This window comes from Tupaia chinensis, unplaced genomic scaffold (assembly GCF_000334495.1).
Source record: "Tupaia chinensis unplaced genomic scaffold, TupChi_1.0 Scaffold000094_1, whole genome shotgun sequence".
In the NCBI taxonomy this organism is placed as follows: domain Eukaryota; kingdom Metazoa; phylum Chordata; class Mammalia; order Scandentia; family Tupaiidae; genus Tupaia; species Tupaia belangeri.
The window spans coordinates 6,390,057-6,397,846 of NW_006159556.1; positions in this window are offsets into that span (position 1 = coordinate 6,390,057).

Below are 7,790 nucleotides of genomic sequence, written 5' to 3' on the forward strand. Positions count from 1 at the left end.
GCCGCAGACGTGCGGCCAGTTGGGTCCTCTCTCCCTGGACAAGTCCCCGCGGAAGGAGAGGGCTCGAAAGCCTCGCAGGGGGTCCCATCGAGCCCTCCTGAGGGCACGTGACCGCGCGGTTTTGTGGCGAAATGAAACTGGGGTCCACAGAGGGGAGCACAGGGTGAGCTCTCACCTTCTCCCGCCGCCGAGTGGAAGCCCCAACTCTGGGAACGCAGCCGGGGCTCCCCGTGCGCGGCGCGCCCCCTGCTGCACGGGCAATTCGGGCCTCTAGACCCCGGCTCTCTGTGTCCCATGAGGCCGGCGCGCCCTCTGCAGGCGGGGTGGGGCCGCCAACGCCGAGGCGCGCCCTGGTCTAGTCCTAAACGACGTCTCTGCTCCCCTGGGTCCGAGATTAAATCGCGCCTCTGACACGTTCGCCGCGCCTTCGCTGCCATCTGCCACAGGGAAGGTTCTGATGCCCCGGAGCCTCCCAGGGTCGCAGGTCTACAGCGCGGGGACAGCTGATGGCCGCGGGTCACTCGGTCTGCCGGGGGTCGCAGTTCGCCCCTCGGGCGGCCCTCTTCCCTGAGTTCCTCGGACAGACGCGCGGGCACGATGCCCTGGTTCCCACGTAGTGGTTTCCGGGGTCGCTTGCTTGGTTGTCACATTGCAACCGTGAAGGAAACCGCAGAGGAGCTGGCCCTGATCTTGTTTTTAATGCTATCTAGGATACATTTCGAGAAGCATGTCTTCAAATAGTCACACACTCACGCCCTGATTCGTCCTTGCTCGTTCGTCCCCATTCCTGTATCTCGCCTTCCCCCGCAGTCCCACCAGGTATGTTCTAGAGCAGGTACAGGTGGCCAGCGCGGCCCACCAGCTGGCTCGGAACATCAGTTACAATCTCTGGGAGGGACAAGAACAGCTGTTCAGGCAGAGGCTGGGAAGCCCAGACAGCGGGTGTCGCGTTGCAGAGACTCACCACGCCCCGGCGCCGCGCCCAGGGGGAGACCCCGGCCCGCGAAGAACACAGGGATCCCTTGCAAAATCTCACTGCCAGGCAGCCAGAAATGCCCGCCGCCAGGGCGATCGCGGGGTCCCACGCCCCACTCCACCCACCCTTGACCTTTGTTTTCCCTCCTCAACCTCTTTAGGGCTGAGGGTGGGGACTTTTTGCCTCCGCTCTTCTTTGCCGCAGGAGGTGATGGTTTGCAACCGCGCGCAGACCCGAAGCTCGCTTAGAGCTAGCGGGTGGAAGGGCGCGGGGGCTGCTCCCAGCAGGGCGCAGAGCTCAGGCTGGGAGCAGCCCGCTGGGAAAGCCTGCAGGCAAGGACCTCTGAACAGCCTCCCAAAGACAGAGGAAGCGGCGGCTGGGCCGTCCTCAGTTACAAATACTTTTCGTACTGTGTGTATTTTGTACTATGCACAATAGTACATGCCCACGATGCAGAGAAATCCAAACAGGACAAGAAGTTGCACATACAGGCAGGTATTGGCATATGCCCTCCTGGGTGCTTCATCTACGTTGCGTCGGAGCTCTTGGCTCTCTGGGTGCAGAGAGGCCCTCAGACGTCTGCGTGCCGATGGACCCGCGTGGACTATTTCCACAGTCACCCACGTCCGTCGGGCACGATGTCTAACTTGGCGGATTCTCGTCGCTTCTGCTCGGCAGTGTGCCGCGCGGTTTCCCGCGGACAGCGCTGTCCTTTCGGGCGGGTTCCAGGCGAGCGGAGCCAGCTCCCTGAGACTTTCCGCGTGAGAGTCTTGGTATCAAACGCTCATTATTGACTACCTTGATATCTAATAAGGGCGAGGGTTTAGGGAGGGAGGGCTCGTTTTTCTTTTCATTTCTCCATTCCATTCACGATGACGTTACTGATGGTTAATAAAATGTAGTTTGTGACTGTAATATGGGGACGGAGTGGTCCCAATAAATGTCACAAGATATAAGAGAAAAAAGTAGCCTAGGACGGCACACGGGACTGTACTGCTCTGTTTTGGCGAGGGATGCTCTAAAGTAACCTGTTAACACATAGCAGAGTGCATCCCTGTAATAACCTCCTCAATCATTTATTAAAAGTCGTGTCAAGCAGGCCCGTATAATTCATCTCTATGCAAATACATCAATGTCAGGCCATTAGTGTATTGCTCAGGTTTTTATTAAAGTGCATTCTTTTTAATTCAGCCCCGTAAAATACGAGCCCCATTGCTCAAGAATTATAGCAACTATTAGAGTAACGTATGGGCAACAGGCACTCAGAAAATAAAAACCAACAGATAAAGTGGCAGGGTCACATCGCAGGAGCAAACACTTAACAAAATGGCAGTGGGGTAATAGATTTTTTTTTTCCTTCCTGTGCCTTTGGTGAGAGGGTGTCATGGGCCTCAACACCTCGGAAAAGGCAGAATCTGGAAGTTACTCTGCCGGGTGTACCCCTAGAACCAGCTTTTGCTGGCTTTCTTAGAGTTGGGGCGGGGGAGGCAGAAGCTTCCTGAGCTTTTTGATATTCCACTTCCATCTCATCTCAGTGGGAGGATTTCAACATTCATCAGAGAAAAGGCAAAAGTAGCTTGAGAGACGTCAGTTGTAGGTTTATCGCCATCTCTTCCCCTCGCTCATTCATCTCTTCTTTCCTTCTCCTCCTTCCTCATGGCCACTTCTCATTCCACACTAACCTCACCCGTGCCTCGCCCATCTCTCCAACACCTTCTGGGATGGCCCTTCCTTACAAACCCACTTGCTGGGAAGGCTGAGAAGGGATGTAGGAGACCAGAAAGGCCTGGACTTGCTGGCAAATTTCCCTCTCCTGTGGAGAAGCCTGGGGAAAACCTTTCCACTGGAATCAGTATGTGACTAAAAAATAAGGACATCTTGCAGCTTCTGAAATGCGGGCACCCTGTGCCTTCCCCTTTCACATTCAGGCTGCCCAGATTTTCCTGGTTAGAAGGCATTGCTATACATTTTGCTAAACCAGAGAACGTTCCAGTCTGACCCAAGAGGGACTTTGGATGAATGACCTATGTCCCTTCAGCCAATGCCCAAGCTTGAGGTGGGATGGGGGAGGAGAGCAAGCGAGCGAGCGAGCGAGCGAGCGAGAGAGTGAAAGAGCGAGAGAGAGAGAGAGAGAGAGAGGAGGTCTGAAGCAGCAGCTGACAAATCCCTTGGAGCAGTGAACAGCATCAAATTCAGTTTTTTATTTTTAATTGCCATTGGAACAATCAATTTTCAGAGGCCGAAGAATAAACCTCAAATCCAAAATACAACATAGCCCGCCCAGAAAAAAATAGAGAGAAAAGTGGAAAAAACTCCTAAGAACAATCTCCCAGATTTAATGAGAGAGTCGCCCACATCCTCATCACCCCAGCATGGTAATTGAGCAGATCTATTAACTTGTTACACTAGATTTGTTTAAAGAGACTATTACACAGTCATTTAATCAATTTGTTACACTGGAGGTCCTGACTTATGAGACACTTGCCTTATGATTCCTTAATGACTGAATTAATTTGTTTTAATAAAACCAACATTGTGTACAAGTACATTTCTAGAAATGTAATTTTGGAGACAGAACAGCCCAATGCTTCATCTGATTAGGTCCTTCTTATGGTTTATCAACGTCTGTAGTTTCTGACATAGCTGCTTGTATGGAGTATTTTTCTTTTTTATAGCGCCATTAATTTAATATGGATCATTAGTTCTTTATACACATGCGTGTTCTGACAAATGTACCCAATGAATAATGCAGCTAATGTGCTCTGGCCCAAATGCATCACATCATAAACAGAGACCTCTGCAAAAAATAACAACAATGAAATAAAACACCGCCCCTGGTCACGGTGGTCATCGCCAGGATAGCATTCCAAGCTATATTTAAGTCTTGTTTTGCAGAGCAAGACATGTTTGGCCCCAGGATTATATCAACATAACCAACCGGGTCTAACTATGTAGTGAACACAAATAGATTTATGGTGAATTAAGATTTTCTTGAGAGCAGATGCCAGACAAGAAAATCGGTTCTGCTCTTGATGGAAACTGACGTGTGTGGAATAAAATGTAAATAAACAGAAAGTCTCCAAGAAAAGGGACTTGATGTTATTGATTATGTAAAATAATTAGGACATTACAAATGATAATGCACTACAAATAGTTGGCATTTATGCCTTGCTATTTTGTAGGAAGAAACCGTTTAGGCTTTGAAACACAGTGAAAGAATGGGGCAATAAAAATAATGAATACTGGGGTGATTAGGATGATCAGTTTGGAACCGATAACTGATATAAATGATAACAGAGTGATCCCTATGCAGAAGTAACCATTTGAATTTAGAAGAATACAGACAGAATGATGGTCCTGTCTGATTATTAGAGGCCTAAAGTGGCTGTCCATCACATGGGTAGCTATATACAGAAGCCAAATATTGACTAAATAACTTAACAATCATTACAAGGAAGAAGGAGACGTTGGGTATATTTTCAATAAGGAAATGCCTTATAAATCTTTCTTAACAATGCTGGATAGGCATTTGAACTTGATTTCATTTTAATACTCTTTACTGTGCACATAGTAACAGGATATTTGAATGCTTTCCTGCTGTCCCCTTCAAACAGAAATAGACAAGTATATTGATGAATGGAATTTGTAAATAAAAATATATGTCTATGTCTGCTATCTCAGAAGTAATTATGATTCTCCCATACCAATGAAACTCAGCTTAGAGTTATGCGAATTGAAAGAAACCTACTATACTAATAGTCTGCCAAAAATTCCACCAAAATTTTAGTAAGAGGCAGAAAAATCTGATGTGGTATTGTTGATGGGTTATGGTTAAACAATGTATTATTATTCATGGTTGGGATTTGAATCTTCCAAGCGCAGTCCTGTGGATAAAACAGGCTGAGTCACCCTCAAGTTTGTGAATAATATGTAAGATGCCACTGGAGTTTTAGTTCTTGAAGCATAAACATTTGGAAAACAAGAAAGAGTTTTAAAAATCATACAGTGCTTCAGTTCTGACATTTTCACAAGCTACATTTATCTTTTCCATTTCACTATAGCTCAGTGATTTCTCTGCCAGAGACAGGAATGTTTATGATGATAAATCAGTGTTGTTTAATTAGATTCATCTTGACTTCATTTTAATGTTAGTTGGAAATGTATTTCTTTAGTTTATAAAAATGAATAATTTAAATCAATTCCTGGTATAAAATAAGTGGCTTGAGACCAAAAGTCAAAGCTAGATCTTTCTGGAATTTTTGGATTTATTCTAAATTCCTTATGTAATATCTTACCTTCTTGCTTTGACCTATGAATTTTATGCATTTCTTCCTACTTGTAAGCAGCTAATGCTAAACGTGTTTGCTATTTATTACAAAGTAAATGAATTTGACCTTTTGCCCATTTCACCAGATGCTATTTCTGACCATCCCAAAAAGGCCCGTTTAAAGTCAACAACATTAAGCATTTGAGGTCATAAGACCGATTCAAGGTCATTTTAATACTGGCGAAAGGTTAATTAGATCACTGCATTAAAACTGGAATAGACTTTTAGTCAACTTCATCTAAATAAGCGTAGACGAGCCTAAGCTGCCTTTCAAACTTTCCTTAGAGATTCTAGATCATTTCTCAGAACGGCAAAACTAACTTTCTGGAAACACAATTTTAAACATTTCCTTACCAATTTTAGTAACATCTGTCCTTTATTGGGAGCTTACTCTGCAGCAGGCACTATACATACTTTATAGCATCTCATCTAATCCCCCAATAATCCTATTAAGTATATGTCATGATGATGATGGTCTTCATTAGATAGAGATGGCTTCTGAGGCTCAGAGAAGGAAGTAGCATGAACAGAGGTGTTAACCGATCAAGAGGTGCAAACTCAACTGCTGCATCGTGCTGTCTCCATGACCATACTACTACTGAAAAATGCAAACACTTTTATCTTATCTCGCAGCTGTTGTCTTTCCCATAGCTTAACATAAGACCTAAGAAATATATCCAGTTACGTTGGTTCTAAGAATAACGAAACTTTTGGTACTTACCTCACAGAACAGTTTTTTGTTTTTGTTTTTTAAAAGAATTATTTATTTAATCTTATTTAATATATTATTATTAGTTTTAAGTTGCTATAAGGCACATGAATTCACCCAAGAGAGACAGACAGAGAGAGAGAGAGAAAGTGAGAAAGCATCCTGTCAGATCTGAGACTTGAACCACGGATGGCCACGTGGGAGTCTAGCGCCCTGACACCCACACCACTTGCTGTCTTCTACCGCACAGTACACTTTAATAAACAAGTATTGAGTATGATAATAAATTGGTTGTTCAAGTAAAACTGTTTCTCCTGGTGTGTATGACAGTAAACACAACCAAATGTAAATGGCCTATCTCCACTACTAGGGAGTGTTTTGGCAACTAAGTGAGATACAAAAGCAGGTCTTGGGGCCAGGAGGTGGAGTAGTGGTTAAGGTGCCAGACTCCCACATGGCTGACTGTGGTTCGAGTCCCAGACTCAGTGACTTGAAAATCCCAGTGGCTTAAAAATTACTTAGGGCATGTGTGTGTGTGTGCCCAAAATCCTGAGAGGAGGGAGGAGAAGAGACTGCGGTGTGGTGGTGTGTCCATCTTCCTGGGGTGTGATTTCTTGCTTTCTGTCTCTCTGGTGAGTGTATGTACCCTATGGCAAAAGGTTTTCTCTCAAAGGAAAAAACAAAAAGCAAATCACAAGATACCTATTAGTGCCTAGGAAAAGTAACTCACTGAAAATTTCTAATAGCTCTTGAAGAAACCTATTTGCACTATCCAAAAGACAGTTTCTCATGGTACTCTGCAGAAGTAGACGGAAACTTCTTTCCTTGTAAATGAACCTAGGGATCACAGATGTCACCTTAAGTCATGTGGGTGCCTCAGAGACAACCTTCGCAAGGTAACTCTCAACGTGATTTTGGAATTTTAGAAATTTTCAGGTAAGCATCGTACTTTACAGTTATTCTTCCTGGTGACTGGAGGGATTTGTTATTCAGTCTTCCTATTTCAGCACTGTCTCATTTTCTGTTTGTTTCATCTGGTCATTAACCTGCTTTCCCTGGGTAAGTTGGACTAAATCTTCCAAAGGGGAAAATACCTTTTTCTCTAATCCTTATTTATCCAGATTATTTTCTGGTTGGTGTCTGAGATGCAACTTTTTGGGACACTTGCAGGTCATGGATTTCAGGGACAATCTTCTCATGAGCCAGTCTCTACTTTCAAGATGCTCAATGTCCATGGTATACTGTGGAAGATTTGTCAGTGGAGCATCTGAGCTTAGGTGCAATGGAAGACCCTGTTCTGCCTCTGCATTCTCCAACTGTCCGTGATACTGGATTCCCTTTGGGACTAAATATTTAAGAGGCTATAGGCAAGGTCAGTTGGTGAGTAACTCAGTGTCAGGGCTCAGCAAGGAATTTTCTTTTTTCCTTTTTGAATAACAAAATTAATATAATGAATATACCCATTACCCAGATTCCAGAATTATCATAGTTTCCAACATAGAATTTAATTTCATTTTACTAATATGACAAAATCAATAATTTGGTCTAGGGGCTGCCAATAAAATGTATGATCTCCTAATCACTGCTGACAACTAAAATTTCAACTCCAATCTGCCTGATTTGAAGCAGCAAATATTATTTCTAAGTTTCGTGTGTTCAGACTCTAATTGGTTTTTGGACAGTTTTTGTTGTTGTTGTTGTTGTTGTAGAGCATGTGCACTTGTGGGAGAGACAGAGAAAGACAGAGAAATAGAAAGCAGGAAATAGAAAGATAGAAA